This window comes from Nanorana parkeri, unplaced genomic scaffold (genome assembly GCF_000935625.1).
Source record: "Nanorana parkeri isolate BGI_ZX_2015 unplaced genomic scaffold, ASM93562v1 scaffold42, whole genome shotgun sequence".
Classification (NCBI taxonomy): Eukaryota; Metazoa; Chordata; class Amphibia; order Anura; family Dicroglossidae; genus Nanorana; species Nanorana parkeri.
Genome location: NW_017306310.1, coordinates 1013660 through 1035105, shown reverse-complemented (window position 1 = coordinate 1035105; position 21446 = coordinate 1013660).

The following is a 21446-nucleotide window of genomic DNA, read 5'->3' as shown; positions in this document are numbered from 1 at the left end:
AATCATCTCTGAATTGGTGCCGACACTGTCCTTCCTTCTGGGGGGTGGATACTTTTGTTCTCCATGGTCCCTGTGTGTGTTGTAAAGTAGCCACCGCTCCAAGCGCACTCCTGTGAGGGATTACAATCTCAATACAAATGAGTAAACTAAACATGAGATTGTAGTCCATAACGGGAGCAAGCTTGGTGTGGTGACTACTTTACAACACACACAGGGACCATGGGGAACAAAAGTATCCACCCCCCAGAAGGAAGGACAGTGTCAGCACCAATTCAGAGATGATTTGAGGATCTGAGTGATGCACAAATAAGATATATTTTTGTTAATAGTTAGGGTACTTAAATGCATTTTTAATATTTTAACTCCCGAGTTTAGTGTCGTTTTAAATGAGTGATTCTCCCAAGGGAATGTTTGGTAAAAGTTGCTTTCATTTAACGTGATTCAATGCAAACGTTTTTTTAAATGCATTGCACTGAATAGAATAGTGAAAGTACTAGAGTGCCATCAGTAATTCCTTTCACCATCATTTGCATAGTTTGTGGTCCTAAGATCCATTTTGTTTTTAGCTTGGCAATCCTTGTAACTACTTTTAGTCCCTTTGACCATAAGAGATTTGGGAAGTGCAGGAAGCAGTGATGTGTAGGAACCCATAGCAACCATTTTCAATGGTGAAAGATTCCCAGGTCGCTATGAGTTGCTGCGCATTGTCTAAAATGTGGAATATAACATGGGTGCAAAAATTGAAAAAAGGGCCTCAGTCATGAAGGGGATAAATCCTTTTTTTTTTTTTTTCGTTTCGGTCTTTGCCCTGACTTGCTGTTTAATCTTCACAAGTCCTTGTGGCATGCTTCTGTATACCAGGCATAACCAGTCCTGCACAAAGTGATCCGGGGGAGCAAGCAACCAAGATTCTAGGATTTAGAGGGTAAAGTTTCACTTTCAGTTGTGCGCAGCGATTTTAAAAGATCTTCATATTTCCTTTGTCATCGAGTGTTGCAAGAACTTGCACTATTACCATAATTTAACATAGGTCTGAAGGTGTCAAGTTCTCATTGACAACTCCCTGCCTTTCCATGACTATTTTGTTGCTAAGCCTCCTTTTACCCCTTTCAGTACCGGTTTTGGCACTAAAGTGGCATTATCAAGGCTTTAAAATCCGTGCTGGGTGCGGTTTTAGCCAGTGTCTTCCAGACGTTCCATCAGAATGTTGCTGTGTATGATCTGCAGGAATAAAAAATAAAGTTACCTCAATTTTATTTGTAGACATTTGTATGGCTTTTAGCTGCTGGATGTAGCTCCATTTTTTGAAATCTGCAACAGAGTGTGAATGGGGTGTGTAGAGAGCCTGCAGAATGAGGCAAAGCAAATGATTTTCCCATGTGCTGACATGCTGTTGAGGGTGGGTTACAGTAAGAATGTTTCTGACTTGTACACTATAATAAAATTATTGTCATTTTTTTTATGTCCGTTTTTAAATTGCATGTACTGGAGTATTTATTTCACCTATTAAAAGGTATGTTTTTGAAAACTTGGAAAGCAACGATCATTCAGTGAAGGTTGTCTGGTACAGGCACGGTTTCACACTACACTTCTGAAAAATGGATGTCTACTAGTCTTTTTATACAAGTGAACACTTTCAGGCCTCGCTCACACCAGACAGTGCATTCCGGGCAGAACGCACTGCATCGCATTGCGGCTGGCTCACTATGTTGTGGGGCAGGAGGGGGAGTGGTGGTCCATTGAAGTGAATGGCTTGCAGCATTTTGTTCGGACCGGACCGCAGGCACAATGTGCCTTGCGTTCCTGTGCGGCCGGAGGGCGTGGCTTTGGTGCCATTCACTTCAGTGGGCCGCCATGCCCACTCCTGCCCCACAACATAGTGAGCTGGCTGCAATGTGATGCAGTGCGTTCTGGCCAGAATGCACTGTCTGGTGGGAACGAGGCCTCAGAAGAACTCCGGGCAGAATTTTCTTAACCCTTGCAGTTGGGCTACACCTGCATCTGTGAAACACCTATTTATGTCTAGGTGCTAAAAAAGTTATACTCTCCTGATCATTCAATCCAGCTTGCTTTTAGACTGGTTCCTGGAGCCTCTCTCCCCTCCTCAGCAGCCCTATAAAAGGACAAGTAAACCATGTTCTATACCAGGGCTCAAAATTTCTGCTCGCATTTGGCGAGTAAAAATAAGGTGAGGGGGCGAGTGGAAATTTGGGTCTCCAAGTACCGGTCCGCGGCCCAACTCCGGCCCGTGAGGCGGTACTGTGTGGCCCACAGCCAGCTGACATGTCAGGCACACGGTCGCAGACGGACAGCAGTGAAATTCCCGCAGAGGTTCTAAACCTTCTTTACTAAAATGTTTGTTTTATATGGTTTCTGTTTCCTATAGCGGGTGGTGGTGTCACTTCCTCTTCTGTCCAGCTGGAAGTGGGGACATTTGCATACTTCCTGTTCTGATACTCCTCAGGCAGTGAGGAGGAATCCCCAAATAGGTAACATACCAGTAATAAAGGTTCTACTCTTTCTATAACTTATCAAACAAATTCAAGTTTTAGCTGAAGTTTAGCGTTTAATGGGAAATACATTTCAGCTATATGTGGCTTGCATTTTCGTTAAGGCTCAAAACTCCTCTGCACTCAGCCTTACTTTGCTGCCCTCTCTTGAAAACACTAGTTCCCTGGCTGTCATGTGGGACCAGTTGCTTATGTGCTGAATTGCTGGCTCAGAACCAGTATGGAAAACAATAGCTCGGCTTGATTTACTATGGAAGCAAAGCCGGGCAGATGGAATATTTTTTTATAAAGTGGTCAGCAGGGACAGTCCCTAAATTTCTGTAAGTACAGTTTTTCATTTAGGAAACTAGGTCAGAGCCTTCCATTGGGTAATAGGTCTGGGTCCAGTAACATTATATCCCCCAAAAATGAGGTCAGATGCCTCCCTGAATATACTGACTGACCAGATTTCCCCATCAATGGATGGCACAGACATATTCCAAGATGACAATGTCATCATCTCAAAATGTAAAAGAATGGTTCAGGGAGCATGAGAGGGAGCATCATTTCGCACATGGATTGGTCACCACAGAGCCCAGGCCTTAACCCCATTGAGAATCTTTGGGGTGTGCTGGAGAAGACTTTACACAGTGGTCCGACTCTCCCATCATCACTACAAGATCTTAGTGAAAAATGAATGCAATTCTAGATGGAAATAAATGTGATATTGCATAAGCTTATCGAAACAATGCAGTAATCAAAGTTAAAGGCTGTCCTATGAAATATTAGAGTGTGTAACTTTTTATTTTTGGAACAGGCAGTGTATATTGTATGAAATGCCCTTTATCGCTGTCCTTTTACCCTTCTAAGAAAAATCAGCGGCTCGAGGAAGCCTGGATCTGTCCGATCAGGTAATGCCTGTGTTAAGGTGGCCATACACTTTACAACAGTCGCAAGACCTTAGTCTTGCGATGGTTGTAAAGTAATTTTAAAAATGTACGATCTGCTCATCTTGGTCAGGCAGATCGTACTTGCGATCATCGCAAGCCCGCCCCCCTGCGTCGTGTGCACACCGGCCCGTTCGGCATTTGTCTCCCGAGCATCATTCAAACCAGCCGAAAATCGTAAGATTTGCGGCTGGTTTTCTAGCGTGCTCCTTAGACAAAAGACGTGCGACCATACAGTAGAAACGGTCGCACATCTTCATTCACACTGCACGATTGTCGTACGATCGCGGGATTTCCCGCGATTCTCGTACAAGAATCGTGCAGTGTATGGGCACCTTTTAGATAGGATACCAGTGTGCAAGAGGGCAAAGGTCAGTGTTATAGGGCACTTCATTGAAAAATGTTCTTGCTTTTTTAGGAATAGATTATCTACAGGTGACAGATACCTCAGTGTCATGCTTATGCAGCAGATGTTTCTAGTGACAATAGATTTTTTGTCTGTGAGTGCAGATTAATTGATCATGAGTGACAAGTTGTTTGAGTTTGTTCCACATGCTATGATTTTGAAGAAATGAAAATAAAAGCAGTGGATCATACTGTATATGTCAAGTAATAGGCCGCACTGTCACAAAACTAAATGCAGAGTAATTGTACGCCAGGAGTAGACAGGATGCTGGGAATTTCCCACTTGATTGGGCGCCTAGTGTTTCCTGTTGCAGATCAGGTTCTCCTGTACAATTACACTACATCTAAATGCAGTGTTAGGTTAAGGCTACACCTGATTTTTAACATAGTCTGTGTCCCAAAGAATGTCACAGGTTTTTCTGGGTCACGCGTTAGGGATAAGCTTTGTAAAGAGCTGAATAATTCAAACAAGCCCATGTGCTGGCATTTGCTAATTCCTTAACGGTATAAAGGGCTTCAGTTTGGACAGTCCATAATCTGATTGCCTGCCAGCTAAATCCACTTTGCAAATATTTCTCACCGTGAAGAAAGATTATATCCCGGTTTAACCCCTTTTACTAAAAATCAGAGCAGCATGCTGATTTAAAAATAATCTTACATTCATTAGTTGAACTTCTTTTTTATTTACTTACAAAAAGACTTAATCTACTTCCTGGTCCTCTTAGGTATTAGTGATGCAGCCTGTGCCCAAGCGTTGCATCCTGGGAAGATAACATCAGCAGAGCATTGCTGGGAAATCTCATCTATAATCTCAGGAGATCTCAGGGAAAGGTATTTCCCTCCCCTGAGATGATGTGCATGGTCACATGTCTAGTCACATGTTCCAGAGTTCAAGGCAGTAAAGGGAGAGCTAGTAATCTCCCCTTAGAAATAATGGCCACTACCAGAAGACTGGGGAAGAAAAGAGAAACAAGGTTTACAACCAGTCACTTCCTTTTCTAGGTCTTGCATCAGCTACTTTTGGCGCTCTGGCCTAGGTGACAAGAGTCCCAGACCTCTCTTGGAAAATTATCTTTCTGATGCAAGAGCCTGGAGTGACTGGTGCACAACTGAGGGCACGGACAGACTAGTTCAGGGGTGCCCACAATTTTTATGTTAAGATCTACTTTTCAAATGATGAGCTACATGAGATCTAACAACGAAAATAAAACTCCCTTGCTCTCTCCTGGCTGTCTCTCCTCACTCTCTCTCCTGGCTGTCTCTCCTCGCTCTCTCTCCTGGCTGTCTCTCCTCGCTCTCTCTCCTGGCTGTCTCTCCTCACTCTCTCCTGGCTGTCTCTCCTCACTCTCTCCTGGCTGTCTCTCCCTGCTCTCTCTCCCCTGGCTGTCCTCTTTCTCTCTCTCCCTGGGCTGTCTCTCCTCACTCCTGGCTGTCTCTCACTCTCCTGGCTGTCTCTCCTCGCTCTCTCTCCTGGCTGTCTCTCCTCGCTCTCTCTCCTGGCTGTCTCTCCCCGCTCTCTCTCCACTGGCTGTCTTTCCTCTCTCCCCTGGCTGTCTCTCCCCGCTCTCTCTCCACTGTCTGTCTCTCCTCTCTCCCTGGGCTGTCTTTCCTCTCTCTCTCTACCCTGGCTATCTCTCCCCGCTCTCTCTCCTGGCTCACCTTGCTGTATTTTGCAACAGGCTGTGTAAACTAATATTCTTGATGTAATACATAGCACTTCAACCACCAGAAAGAAAGGTGTCGGGGAGCTTGGCTCAGCAGACTCCGGCTAATAGGTAATCATGTGTGCACAGCTAAATAAATATACCAATATGGAATAAAGGGGCCACCATTCACAGCCTTCCTGATCTACCAGCACCAGCTTTGAGAGCTACTGGTAGATCATGATCTACCTAATGGGCACCCCTGGACTAGTTGATTGAATTCTATATGTCATCCCTTATGCAGAATTCTTTTTTTAAAGTATATGTCCAGCTACAACTTTTCTTTTTTGGATACAGTGGGGAAAGATTAGAACCCTGTTGGGTTTTTACAGTTATCCATTGGAGATATTTTGCCTTATTTACTGTCAGTGACAATTGTTTCACCACACAGGAAGTGAGGGGAAAATCTGCAATGGGCACAGACAGCAATAAATAGCTGACGGGTTCTAGTCTTTCCCTACTCATCAGCATGCTGATTTAAAAATAATCTTACATTCATTAGTTGAACTTCTTTTTTATTTACTTACAAAAAGACTTAATCTACTTCCTGGTCCTCTTAGGTATTAGTGATGCAGCCTGTGCCCAAGCGTTGCATCCTGGGAAGATAACATCAGCAGAGCATTGCTGGGAAATCTCATCTATAATCTCAGGAGATCTCAGGGAAAGGTATTTCCCTCCCCTGAGATGATGTGCATGGTCACATGTCTAGTCACATGTTCCAGAGTTCAAGGCAGTAAAGGGAGAGCTAGTAATCTCCCCTTAGAAATAATGGCCACTACCAGAAGACTGGGGAAGAAAAGAGAAACAAGGTTTACAACCAGTCACTTCCTTTTCTAGGTCTTGCATCAGCTACTTTTGGCGCTCTGGCCTAGGTGACAAGAGTCCCAGACCTCTCTTGGAAAATTATCTTTCTGATGCAAGAGCCTGGAGTGACTGGTGCACAACTGAGGGCACGGACAGACTAGTTCAGGGGTGCCCACAATTTTTATGTTAAGATCTACTTTTCAAATGATGAGCTACATGAGATCTAACAACGAAAATAAAACTCCCTTGCTCTCTCCTGGCTGTCTCTCCTCACTCTCTCTCCTGGCTGTCTCTCCTCGCTCTCTCTCCTGGCTGTCTCTCCTCGCTCTCTCTCCTGGCTGTCTCTCCTCACTCTCTCCTGGCTGTCTCTCCTCACTCTCTCCTGGCTGTCTCTCCCTGCTCTCTCTCCCCTGGCTGTCCTCTTTCTCTCTCTCCCTGGGCTGTCTCTCCTCACTCCTGGCTGTCTCTCACTCTCCTGGCTGTCTCTCCTCGCTCTCTCTCCTGGCTGTCTCTCCTCGCTCTCTCTCCTGGCTGTCTCTCCCCGCTCTCTCTCCACTGGCTGTCTTTCCTCTCTCCCCTGGCTGTCTCTCCCCGCTCTCTCTCCACTGTCTGTCTCTCCTCTCTCCCTGGGCTGTCTTTCCTCTCTCTCTCTACCCTGGCTATCTCTCCCCGCTCTCTCTCCTGGCTCACCTTGCTGTATTTTGCAACAGGCTGTGTAAACTAATATTCTTGATGTAATACATAGCACTTCAACCACCAGAAAGAAAGGTGTCGGGGAGCTTGGCTCAGCAGACTCCGGCTAATAGGTAATCATGTGTGCACAGCTAAATAAATATACCAATATGGAATAAAGGGGCCACCATTCACAGCCTTCCTGATCTACCAGCACCAGCTTTGAGAGCTACTGGTAGATCATGATCTACCTAATGGGCACCCCTGGACTAGTTGATTGAATTCTATATGTCATCCATTATGCAGAATTCTTTTTTTAAAGTATATGTCCAGCTACAACTTTTCTTTTTTGGATACAGTGGGGAAAGATTAGAACCCTGTTGGGTTTTTACAGTTATCCATTGGAGATATTTTGCCTTATTTACTGTCAGTGACAATTGTTTCACCACACAGGAAGTGAGGGGAAAATCTGCAATGGGCACAGACAGCAATAAATAGCTGACGGGTTCTAGTCTTTCCCTACTCAACTTCCAAGCATTACTGTGTTTTTTTCCCCTCACTTCCTCTCTAGTGAAAGTGTTGTCACCTGAAGAGTAGGGGCTTTTTTAATTTTATTTTTGAGGTTTGCTGAAATGTGTTTAAAACAGATAATTGAAAGAAATGGGCTGCCAACACACCCTAGCGTGCCAAAAATCAGATGTGACCTTTTTTCCGTAATGCAGTCCACCGCATCTCACTACTGTGCATTGAGCTATGCTGCAATGTAAGCGCATTGCCGTAGTGGTTGGGGTGCCATTAAAAAGAAATGGCACTGAACAACATGTTACGTGGGTTAGTGTGTGTATTGCGTTAACTTGCACATTACCATGATGTGTTAGTGTAAGTGGGCCCTGATTGAGGGGGGGAAAACTCCCAAACAGAGCCCTGAATAACCGTAGAAACCCTAAGGGCCAGTTCACACCATGTGCAGTTGTGATGCAGTCTGTTTATTTGACTGCTGCAGTCAAAATACATTACAATGCTTTCCTATGGGCTTTCTTGTGCTTAATTCACACCATTGCAGTGTGAAGAAAGCCCACAGGAAAGCATTGTGAGGTATTTTGACTGCAGCAGTCAAATAAACGGACAGCATCACAACTGCACATGGTGTGAACTGGCCTTAAAATTCTGTCCCACTGTATCCAAAACCTAAAATAAATTTGTTCTTGTCATTTTTGAAGTGACACTTAATTCAGGAGTCAAATCTCAAAATGCATTCAAGTACTTAAAGGAGAACTATGAGGTGAGTGAAAATCACTCAGCCTCATAGTTCGAGCCAACGTGCAAGAATGAAACTGTCACACATCGGACCAATAGATCGGGAAGTGAGCCAACACATACCGTCGCTTGCTCACTTCTCTATCATGTCCCTGCAGAGAGCCGTGACTGTCACTCACCTCTCCCCGCAGGGATTCCCCCCTCCCCTGTCCGATCCTCCAGCACTGGATGGGGGAGGGGCGTGTCAAGCTGGCCCTGCCTCTAGATAGACAGTATACAGCGAGCTTTAGCTTGCGGAATACTGAGCTTTGGGTCACGGGAGGATGCTAGTTTGTGTCCTCCCTTGAGGCTGGGAAGAACTATGGAGAAAAGCACTGACCCCATAGTTCTCCTTTTAACTACTAACAACAATGTATTTTATTTGTGTATCACTCGGCTGTAGATCCTCAAATCATCTCTGAATTGGTGCTGACTCTGTCCTTCCTTCTGGAGGTTGGCTACTTTTGTTCCCCATGGTCCCTGTGTGTGTTGTAAATTAGTCACCACTCCAAGCTCACTCACGTGATGGACTACAACCATGGGGGACAAAAGTTTACATCAACAATTCTTTTTCTTCTGTGTCAGTTGCTGTAGTACTGCTACAATGTGTACATATCTGCTACAGCACAATGACTTAAGTTGTGTATATTTTAGAGTGTGTAATTATATAAAGGAAACCTGTAATATGAATATATGTAGGATGCCACTGTTCTTGTGTTGGTGTACTAGCTGTCCTGTGTTGGTGTACTAGCTGTCCTGTCCCAAATGATCAGTACTTTAAAAAATGGTCTGGAAATGGTATACAGATTATATTTTCTTTTCTCTGGCTTCACTTGGCACATGCTTATTCTGGGTGGGTGACTGTTGATTGAGGTTAGAGTCCGCTGCAAAGGCAGCCTTTGTTTTTCTCTCCGCACCTTTCCTTTTAAAATGGGGACTGCATTGTGTATTCATTAAAGGAGAACTATGAGGTGAGTGCTTTTCACTCACCTCATAGTCTCATTGTCACAGGTCGGCTAGAACTATCACAGGTCGGCTCAGTAGATCGGGAGGTGAGCGAACACATACCGCCGTTCGCTCACCTCTCGATCCTGTCACGGCTCTCTGCCCTGACACGGAAGGGGCTGGATTCCCCCAGCTCCGATCCACCAGCGCTGACTGGCGGAACGGACGGGGGAGGGGCAGGTACAGCTGGCTCTGCCTTTAGATAGGCAGAGCCAGCTGTCAGTCACGCAGCTGGGCGGATCCCGGCACAATTGTCGGGATCCGCTTCAGCTGCGGCGTCTCAGTATACCGCGAGCAGCTGCTCGCGGCATCTCGGTATACCGCGAGCTACAGCTCGCGGTATACTGAGCCTAGGGTGACGGGAGGACGCTAGTTTGTGTCCTTCCGTTACCCTAAGGAGAACTATGGGGAAAAGACTTAACCCCATAGTTCTCCTTTAATGAAGTCATGAGGACATATGGCCACCATTTAGGATAATGTGAACGTGTTTATACAGTGTATGTGTGATAGATTATATATAGTAATACCTTGGCTTACGAGCATCATTCGTTCCAGCAGCATGCTTGTAATCCAAAGCGCTTGTATATCAAAGCGAATTTCCCCATAGGTAATAATGGAAATTCAGATGATTTGTTCCACCACCCAAAAATATCCATATAAAATGATTACAATACTGTACTGTAATATAATACTGTACAAATTTCACTTATAGCAGGCAAACACATCTTTGAAATGGAATATTTTGTGCAAATAGCTATTCATTTGTGCCTTATTTTTAGATGTGCTGTATAGGAAGTGAATACAATTGCATCACAAACATTCTTGATGGCCAGCAGGTAATGGAGCATTTCTATAGCAATTTATTGTGATTCTGAGGGTTCTACAACTATGCAACAATGAAAACCGAGCGAGTTTTACCCTGCCTGGAACGGTGCCAAATACAAAGTGACATGTAGTCCTTGGTCACCGATTTCTAATCACCTTTTTATATAGGCTTCTGCAGTACTCTTGCTAAACAAAAAAGAACATTTTTTTTTGGTTGTGCAAATGGATGAGAAACTACACTCACCTTTTATAAAAGAAACTTTCTAATAAATACAAAGTCACTATGAAAGATTACAGCAATGCAAACAAATTGGCTTACAGGAGTTCTGCACGCTGAAGGACTGTTTACCAGACACCTGCACACCTCATCAGAATTATATTCCATCAGAGACAAACATGCCACAGGAAGGGAGGAGGCCCAGTTACTGCATGGTTACTAATCATTTTTTCTACATTTACAAATGGTCAGTTATAGGCAATGCCAATTCCTTATATACACATTTTATGGCATACACAATGAGTGAGCGAATCCGAATACAATCCATTCTAAGGAAAGGACATGGTCTGCCCCACCACACTCTTCATCATGCCAAGTAGTCCTAGAATGACATAAGGAATAATTGCTGTTACAGACACTTGTGACCAGCTGAGCCGATTGTAGCCATTACTCTCTGAGGCTAAGAATTTCCTGCAAATATGATATACTGAAGCTGCTGGGACTGTTGCTGCATAAAAAGAGGGTCACATGGCCATGTGAAATCTATAACAATATTTAGAAACAAATGCAGAGGGACTGTGTTGTGAGCTTGCTAAGGAGACTACATTTAAACTTTTAGAGTCTACTCACACCTATCCCACACTATGCCGACACCAGTATCGATTCTCTCACAGACTGAGATAGGTTTCCATCGGAATTGCCCTGTATTTGGCTCCATTCGTTTTGCCCTCCATCCTGACCAGTTTCCCAGTCCCTGCTGATGAAAAGCATTTTGTTTTCTTCTCTGATGGCATATTGCAAGATGACCATGCCAGGATTCCTCCAGACTAGGGATGCATTAATACCAGTATCGAGTACCAATATATTTCTTTCGGTACTCGCCGATACCGATATCGGAAGCCCCATCAAGGAAGCCACCTGGATATCGGAAGCCCCATCAAGGAAGCCACCTGGCTTCCTGATTAGCCGTGCGGCGTGTAAAGACTCGCCACCCAGGCGATTACCAGGAAAGCCGTCCCCATGCTTCTTGTCACTAGGCGACGAGGAAGCAGGGAGCCTGCTTTCTATCCAATCGGGATGCCGGACGCGGGGCCTGGCTTCCTGATTGGCAGGGAAGCCACCTCCATGCTCCTCAGGGAGTCATGAGGTGACGAGGGAGCATGAAGCCGGCTTCCCGGCCAATCAGAAAGACTGACGCCGTGTCATTACACGGCTTCCTGAATGGCCGGGAAGCCCTCAGCACAAGTAATGAAGGAGCATACAGCCGGCTTCCCGGCCAATCAGCAAGCAGGGCAGCGTGTAATGACTCGCTGACTGGCTTCCTGATAGCGGATGAATCGATTTAGGCATCAGCATTTGGCGAGTACGAGTACGAGTACTCGCCCAAATACTTGCACTGATACTAGTATTGGTATCAGTGCATCCCTAATCCAGACCTCAACCCCATTGAGAACCCTTGGGGTGTGCTGCAGAAGACTTTACGCAGTGGTCTGACTCTCCCATCATCACTACAAGATCTTGGTGAAAACTAAATGCAACTCTGGATGGAAATAATTGTTGTGACATTCCATAAGCTCATCAAAACAATGCCATGGTGAATACATACCACAATCAAAACTAAAGGCGGTTCCATTAAATATTTGAGTGTGTAACTTTTTCTTTTTTGGTAAGAATTGGAATCCCATAGGCCATCAGAAACTCCTTTTTTAATCTTTGCATAGTAATTGTATTTATTTATAAATCCAGTTTGGCAATTTACAGCAGGTTTTATGTAAGAGAAAAAATCTGCTGGGGAAGGGCAGGATATCCCCTACTTTACCTTTAATATCTTTTATAGTATCCATAGAATAGCTGGTTTTATTGATGTGTGACCTGTTGCAATTGATGTTGCTAGGCGTTGAACTTCGTGTTGTGATGTGTGTATGATACAGGAAGTGGCACATAGATACAGCTCGGCTTTGAATTGTTAATGTTTTTTCTTAGCCATTAGCTCTGACTGTGTGTAACTTTTGGAGGGTTGTGTAAAGTTCTAACTTTTGGAGGGTTGTGTAAAGTTCTGTCTTCTTAACTCTGCACCTGAAAGCTGCAAGTAAAAGGGGGAGATGGGAATATAGTTATTGGTTGGGACTGATGCAAGGGTCACACAACTGCTCAGGACCAAAATAGAGGATTTTACCCTGCAGGATGTTTATGGCATGTGTTTAGGTTGTACATCTCTGGAGCTGGAAGCGCCAAGCTCTCTTTTAAAACATTCACCCTGTATGTGACAACTGTGAATTTTGCACTTTTTTTTTAAGACTGTCAGAAACTTCAGACATACTTAAAATGACGGTCATAGACCACAGTCCTGCTGGAGGTGTTGTTGGTGCCTGGAGACAGAGACTGGATATATGTCAATAGGACTGCTATAGAGAGCCCATTTACAAATTAAAGCTCCAATCCCACTATTGTTTGCTGGGGTCTGCAAAGGGCCACATTCTGCTAGGCAGGCTGGTAAAATACCAGTTAAATGACAGCTCTAGCCCTTAAGGTCGGGGTCAGATTTTTTGGTACTTTAGCACACAATGTCACACCATGCACTAAGGCAACACACCTGCAGTGCAGTCCCAAACAAAAGGGTCAGGTGCAGCTTCCTGTTTTAAAAGAATTGGCTGCCTCAACACACCACACATATATGCTCCAGACTAAAGCTGGTCTTGGGGAGTAGTTAAAATTTCTGTTTTCTTCTCTTTAGGTCTTCATTGCGGAGATGGAGGAAGGACAGTGTCAGCACCAATTCAGAAATGATTAGAGGATCTACAGCCAAGTGATACACACATAAGCTACAGTATTGTTAATAGTATTGTTAATAGTTAAGGTACCAGCAACCTCAGAGGGTCCTACAACATAATGCAAATTAAATAATTGTCCGTGTGGATTAGGGGTCCTGCCATATATTAATATCTTTCTAGCACTCTGTTGTTTACCCCCACCTTCTCTCCCCTTGTCCATTCACAGAATGCCTTGTATTCTGTAAACAGACTGCAAGGCGTTTTGTGAATGGACATGGGGTGAGGAAAGGGAAGGTAGCGACAGAATCCCTTCACTATATGAGAGCCCCCATTCTCATTTCTGGCATGGATGATTATTACGTTACACAGCAGCTAGCTAGATCAAGGATAAACATCACGAACCGTAACTTGTTTGCACACTTTAGGTTTAGCTTACAACAATGCCCTGGGTGTCCTAGAGACAGGAAGTGAGGGAAGATCTTGCACTGCAATAAACACAAACGGCAATAAAATTCGGCAGAAGGTCTAATATCTCCCTGTGCAAAAAAAAGGAGCAGGTTTTGTTTGGAGCTCCTCTTGAAGTTTATTTTCTCTTCACCTTGTAAATATATCCATTGGCAAGTAATAAACACATACTTCTCCCATGTTTATGGTTTTATACTGTGAACTGGGATTTCACTTTCAGTAGGTAGTGTCTGTGACCTCCTATTGCTCTGCCCTTCCTGTCCGTTTTTAGGATATGCCAAAAGAAAATTGTGAACTGAAAACAGGAAACCAATGGCCGTGGATATCAGAAGACGTTTCCTTCAAAGCACAAATGTCTGAGTAATATTTTCAAGTAAGGCTTCACCCATTTCCTGTCAGTGAAGGAAATGTTGCCCATCCCTATACCTCAGATTTGTGTGTTCCTTTTGTGCCCTAGTGTAAGGCAGGCCAGGCTTTACTTTGTATGCTGCAAAGAATTCAGCCAGGAAAAAGCATCTGTGAAGACTGAAGTCACGTGAGGAATAGTATTTGTGGAACAGTGTGCCATGCCGATTCATTGGTCTGATGAATAAAATATTTCTGCAAGTATCTACATTGCCTATAGTGATTAAATGCTTTCCTTCACTAACTTGTCCCACAAATATTACAGCTGGAGCCTAACATAGAACTATAAACCAGTGTTTCAAAAAGTAAAACTAGAGCCAAAACTCTTATTTTTATTTTGGCTAGAGTAAGGCAAAAAAAAAAAATTAATACCAACCCTTATCCTAGACAAGAGTCTGGTATAGATAGGAAGGGGAGACCCCAGGCAAAAAAAACAAAGATTCCTCCTTCACATCAGAGTTTCTCTCTTCACATCAGAGTCCCCCCTTCATAGCAGGAGCCTTCCCTTTTCATCAGCGTACCCCTTCAAATGTGATGCCTCCTTCACATCAGGAGCCCTCCCTTTACATCAGAGTCCCCCTTCACATCAGAAGTCCCCCTTTTACATCAATAACCCCCTCACATCAGGAGCCCTCCCTTTACATAAAGAAAACACCTTTTTACATCAGGAACCCCCTGCACATCAGGAGCCCTCTTCACAGTGGCTTTTCCTTGACATCAGAGTCCCCCCTTTTCATCAGAAGCCCCTCTTCAGACCAGGAGCCCCCTTCACATGATTGTCCCCTCTTTAGCGAAAATTTTAAGGCACCCCTGACAAAGCCAGACAGCACCCCAGTTAAGATAGGCTGGAGTAAGGAATGGTTAGGACCCCTGTCGGTTTTCTTTGTCATCTGTATCCCATACACTCTCTGTCCCATAGCCCCAACAGGACATGAGAGGAAATGTCTCCAATGTGAGGGAAATTTCATCTTTGTTGTCACCTGAACAAGTGTCAACATTGGTAGATCCCCCTATATTCTTGTTCTGGTGACAACTACAAATTTAGGATTTTCTCCTTCTTTCACTCTCTGTGATAACGGTCACCAGGACAAAGAGATAAAGTTATCTTTTTTTCAACAACAGGTACACAAACAGCAATAAAAACTAGATGGGTATTCCAATCTCTGATCAATACATAGTATATCAATCTAAAAATGAAGTTCTATGTTACATTTTAAATATATACCACTTTATAAAGCCAAAGTATTCCCAGGTGCGGCATACCTTATCTTACATACCCCTAGACATGTGGACATTTGTTAATCTGTGTATAAATATTTAGAAATGTGTTATAATTTTTTTTAAACGCAAGCAATACTTCATTGCATTTATTATGATGTAATGGGCTTGATTTACTAAAGGCAAATAGGCTGTTCACTTTGCAGGGGAACTTTCCCTTAGCTTGGTGAAACTCAGTAAAGCAGTGCAACAGTTCTAATGCTATTACCGACCGCCGAACATATCACTTGGCTACAGAAACTAAGACTGCTCCTCCCAACCTTTTCCCATTCCCTCCTCCCTGGCTCCGTAACACGCCCTCTCAATTAGTTTGTAGCGCTTCCCTCCTTGTTTTCTCTAATGCTGTTACCGACAAGTGTGACAAATTCAGGTAGTTCATAATAACAGCACTTTTACATTACGTTTTATTGGCTGTGACAAATTCATAAAGAAATATCACCAGTATGGTCTCTAACGAAGTCCTCATCACACCTAAAATGGCACTGTTGTCCATCTTTCCGGGTTCCATCTCTAAGGCGAAAAAATCCCTACTTAGATTCTTTGTCATTGCTGCCCGCACTTTGATTCCTCGGTATTGGAACTCCTCAGTCGTGGAGTGGGGTGGTGGAGCTGTGTAAGCTGATGAGATCTGAGGAGCTAATCGCAGAACGAGCTGACCGATCTGATACCTTTATGGCCAGATGGAGGCCCTGGATAATGTTATGGACTCTGAGGAGTACCGATCTCTACGGTGAGTGAGTTTCCCTATGCCTCTGTCACTATTGGGTCTGCAGTGGTGTGCCCGCAGGGGATCCGGTGTTTACACTTCCACAGAATAGACAGGAGTATGATCATTCCCTACCTCCCCCCCTTCTCTTCTTCTCCCTTCCCCTCTTCTTCCTATCTCTCTTCTACGTTCTCCCTTTCCCACCTCCTCTCCACCCTTTCCCTTTTCCACCTTCTTTCATGTTTGTCTGGCGTGATGTGTTGTTTGTGGTTCCTTGGCCCTCCACACATGTGGGTACCCTGCCCCCAGTTTGAAGTTCAATACGTATCCTACGATCCTATGCAGGGGAAAGGACCCTTATATGCCTCGTTCACTGATTCTGCTGAATGTTAATGTCCTCCATGTATTACATTTTATGTGGCGAAGTTTTATTAGGATTTGTATTGCCCAAGGAATGTGAGATAGATGCTATATTTTATGTTTGTTTGTTTTATGTTTCATGTACCTATGCATCCTACAAGGATGTTTCTGTGAAAAATCTTTCAATAAAAGATTTCTGTAAAAAAGAAATATCACTAGTAAATAGGACCAATGTCATTATTAGGTAATTTGAGTGAGAACTTTTTCCTCCCATGTTGTTTGTTGCTAGGGTACTGGCGGTCCTGGAGCCCCCAGAGTCCCAGCTACCAATGATGCTCGGCTAGACAACATCATTGGTTGCAAAAATGCCAGCTGCCTCACCACTAAAGGCCTTTCACTTCTGAAGCCTGCTCGGTGTGATGCCAAATCTGTGCCTCAAAGACTGAATGTGGCCCTTTGCAGACCCCAGCAAACAATAGTGGGATTGGAGCTTTAATTTGTAAATGGGCTCTCTATAGCAGTCCTATTGACATATATCCAGTCTCTGTCTCCAGGCACCAACAACACCTCCAGCATGACTGTGGTCTATGAACGTCATTTTAAGTATGTCTGAAGTCTCTGACAGTCTTATCTATCATTACATATACTGAATATAAAATGCAGCTCTTTGGTGTTATGAGGGGCTGACGTTGAGGCCCCCTATACTTCATCATATGACAACTACAGTATTAGTTTACACCCTGTGACTTTACAGAGGACATTTGTAAATCTGCACATGGGACAAGCTGAGACTTTTTAGAATAGTGTCTGTTCTTGCTCAGATAACTCTACAGGCCATAGACACATTTGGATCAAGAGGCTAAGAGAGACAGGCTACAGGGTGTTGTGTGCAATTGCAGTTCTATGCTAACTAATACTTTAGTCTTGTTACAAATAGTTTTTCATATATGTGTGTGAAGTAGCACAATTCCCATTTCATATGGAAGTAACGTTACCCTGGCCAAATTTATTACAAGTTTTTACACCCCACTGGTTGCTGAAGCTGGCGGCCTCGTGTCTAGAAGTTCAGTAAACGATCTTCTCTTTCAGAAGCCTGAGCTGTAAATGTAGTTGATAGTCGTAGCTGAGAATTTGAAGCAGGAAGTGTTCAGGGCTGTGTGTGCATTCCCTGACTATGATGTCATGCTAATGGCTATGGGACCAGCATCCCACATGAATCTCCTCCACAGCATAGAGATGGATTACTTGGTACATTTGGGGAAATTATGTTGCACCATCCTTGGGGTTGTCTGATTTGCCATAGACTCACTGTATTGTACAACGGCTATATACATTTCCTTTGTATAGCCCTGTATAATTGTATTTGAAGTTATTCATTAAATGTAGAAACTGAAACTTAGTTACTACATAGGAACAGTAGAAGTATATTATGCTTGTGTCCTTCGGACAGGTCATTTGGTAAATATATATCCACAAAGGGGATTTCCAGTTGAAATAAAATTAAAATAACACACCCAGTGGGGGGCGGGAATTATGTGTTGTGGTAAAGGGGGATTTGCAGCTACAGGTAGTTGTGCAGACAGATACGTTGCTATCTTAAGTGCTGTCGTTAAGTGAGGATTATCTGTATAGAGCTGCACAATCCTGATGGATCAGATGTAGCTTAGAGGGTGCTTATAGTGACCACAATGGATGGATCAGTGCGAAACTAAAGTTATTGGATAGGATGTCACTAACACTCCTGTGTCACCCTGAGAAAAGGGATCCTGCGAGACCATGAAATGTTGGCACGTTGATCTATGCGACATTATGATGGGAATTTATCAAAACTGCAGCAGACAAATTCTGGAGCAGCTGTGCACAGCAACCAATCAGCTTCTCTCGTTCATTTTCAAATCTTAGCTTAACAAACTGAAAAGAGAAGCTGATTGGTTGCCATGCACAGGAGAGGTATTCCTTACCTTTTAAAATAGCACTATCAAGGCTTAATAATAGGCAGCAAAGCCCATGTCATCATTTCTAAGTTCCCAGCAAAATACATTTTGTTGAGAACTAATCTAGCAAATATTTTAATTCTCAATTTGTCATACTGTTTATTTTTTACATTTCACTTTGGTAACAATGGAAAAGGCAGGTGGTGATTCAGAACAGATGTATGACTTTGAGCTTGGTGACACCACCACTACCTCATGTAAACCTATGAGATGTAGAACAGCCTTTAGCATCAGGCTGCTTTCAGACCGATAGCCCTTTGAATTATCCACTTGATATGCTGGACTCACCTTCTGGAAATGCTTGTTCCCTTGCTGTAATGATGACTCTATACTTTGAGTTACTGACCAGGAACATGTCTGCTGATAACCTTTTACTTCACTCTCGCTTTCCTGATCTTCATAATTGTTTCTTGTTAGTGGCCCAGACAGTATTCAATAAAGCATGTCAGCCAGACAGTCAGGCAACTAGCATTTTTTAACCACTTGAAGACCGCGGTGTTTCACCCCCTTCCTGGCCAGGCCATTTTTCAGTGTTCAGCGCTGCGGTACTTTGGCTGACGTTTATTCCGTCATGCAACGCTGTACTGAAATGAATTTTATACCATTTTTTGGGGACAGATAGAGCTTTCTTTTGGTGGTATTTAATCACCGCTGGGGTTTTAATTTTTTACTATATAACAAAAAAAGTACCCTAAATTTTGTAAAAAAATACATGTTTCCCTATAAAATGTTATGAAACATTTATTTTCACCCCAATTTTTTGGTATGATATAAAAGACGGGGTCACGTCGGGTAAATAGACACTAAATATGTCAACCTTTAAAATTGCGCGTGCCCGCGAAATCGCAGAAAACGACCGCAACCAAAATTGGCCATAGGCGACACTTTAAACGTTTTTACCGCTCATCAGTTTAGTGTTATCAGTGATTGATGGCCCTAAAATTATTGCTCTCACTCCGACGTTCGCGGCGATATGTAACATGTGCTGCATAATAGGCGCAATCGTCGTTTTCGTACATAGGCCTGCAAGCGATCGGGCGTCTCTAGAGACGCCTGGTCGCTTGTATGTAAACAGCCATCGCTTGCTGTTTACATGCTCACAGTTTTCCCTCTCGTGTGCGCGCTGAGTGCCGCACACGAGAGGGGGGAGGGGCAGGACGTCTTAAGACGCCCTCCCGCTCCTAGCAGACGTCCGTCCGGCCGTTCACAAACGGCCATGGACGGAAGGTGGTTAAGAAGTGATCAGCAATGGCATATTGACCTCATTTCAGATTGGCATGCCAAACTATGTTGGCCATAATCCAGGATATATCATGTGTACTTGCAGCATTGTGTAATTAATTACACACCGTGACTCAGTGACACCAAGCATATACTGTGGACTGTTCTTGTATGACATCAGTGGGGGATGTTTTTGATTGTACAGTAAAACATTTTATCTAGCAGTTTGGCATTTACATATATTCAGTTTATCAATCTATTGATTATTGGTGATCATTGGGGATCGTGTTAAATTTAAATGTTATCACTTCATTAGTGGTTCTAAATGTTAGTATAAAGTTCTAATAATTTTAAAATATAGAGGCCTCATGTACATGGGCAGAAAAAAATCCCACTTTTGGAGGCGTTTATTTTTGTTCTTGTTTTTTTACCCCTCTGAACGCAACTCTATTACAGCCAATGTGCCCATGCACATCGAGGTGCTTAGATCCATATTTTAAAACAGCATTCAGATTGTTTTTTTTTTTTTATGCCTCTGAATGCAGCTCTATTACAGCCAATGTGCCCATGCACATCATTGTGCTTAGATCCATATTTTAAAACGACATTCAGTTTTTTTTTGTTTTTTTTCGCCTCTGAACACAGCTCTATTACAGCCAATGTGCCCATGCACATCGTGGCGCTTAGACCCATATTTTAAAACAGCATTCAGGTGCATAAAAGAATATGCATTCAGAGAGGAGCTTACTTAATTTGTAAACACGTAATTCATTCTAGTGGCTAGCATAAATGAATATTCTAGCCAACAAAAAAAGTTAACACACATATGCCTCTAAATGCATATAAATGTCCATACACATTCATACCTATGTGCCAAAAGGCGTATTTTGTATGACAGCTTCTGGCAGAACCCCCCAGCCTAGATGGGAGTATTTTTAACCAGGAAGATTCATCTCCAGTAAATATTTAATAAAATGTCACAGTTACGGTTTTAGAAATATGACCCATTATGTATAGAGAATTTCACATTTTACAAAAATATAAGATGACGCAGATATCTCTTTTATTTCTCCTGCATGTATATTTAACTGTCCGATAACTGGTCTGGGAAGATATTACACAGGATAATGAAAGGTAGCGTTTTAGTGGTTTTGTCATAGTTGCAACCTTACACTCAGGATGGGTGTAGTTGCCTCTATTGTTCCTTAAATAATAGCGAACTCCTGAAATATCTGCGTTGTGCTGGCTAGTATCCAGCTCGATGTTCACAGACACAGCTGCATGGTCTGCTTACCAACACATGAATGTGATTATAGGTGGAGCCCCTTCCTTGCTGAACATAAAAGACTGCTAATGTTTGCTCAGCATCCTGTAATCAGACAGATAAAATAATAACTAACGATTCATAAACTACATACACATCTGCAACACATATGAATGTGCATCAGTCTGCATGCAGTCATTACTTAGGTATCAAGCCTTAAAATATATTTATTCTTATGCCATGAAATCTCACAAAAAATGGGCTTACCCTGTAACTTTGATTGTGCAAAGCAGATGTTTCCTGCCGATTTCATGACCACAGCCATCTCCCTCCAGGCATGTGTACAGACACACGTACATACACATATGGGGTTTTTGTTTTTTCTAGTATATGTAAGCCGACATGCCATGTCCATATGGTGATAAAAGCCCAAAGAGCTGACGATTAGAAGCTGAGGATTTTGAACCTTTATCACATAAGCTTTTTGAAGTTCAGGATCTGTCATGTAAAAGCAATATACATTTGATAAAATGTCCTCATAATAAAACCTGTGCTGTATGGATTTTATTGCTGGCTGTACAATTCAAAGTATTTAGACCTGCTTCCAGCTTCACATGTC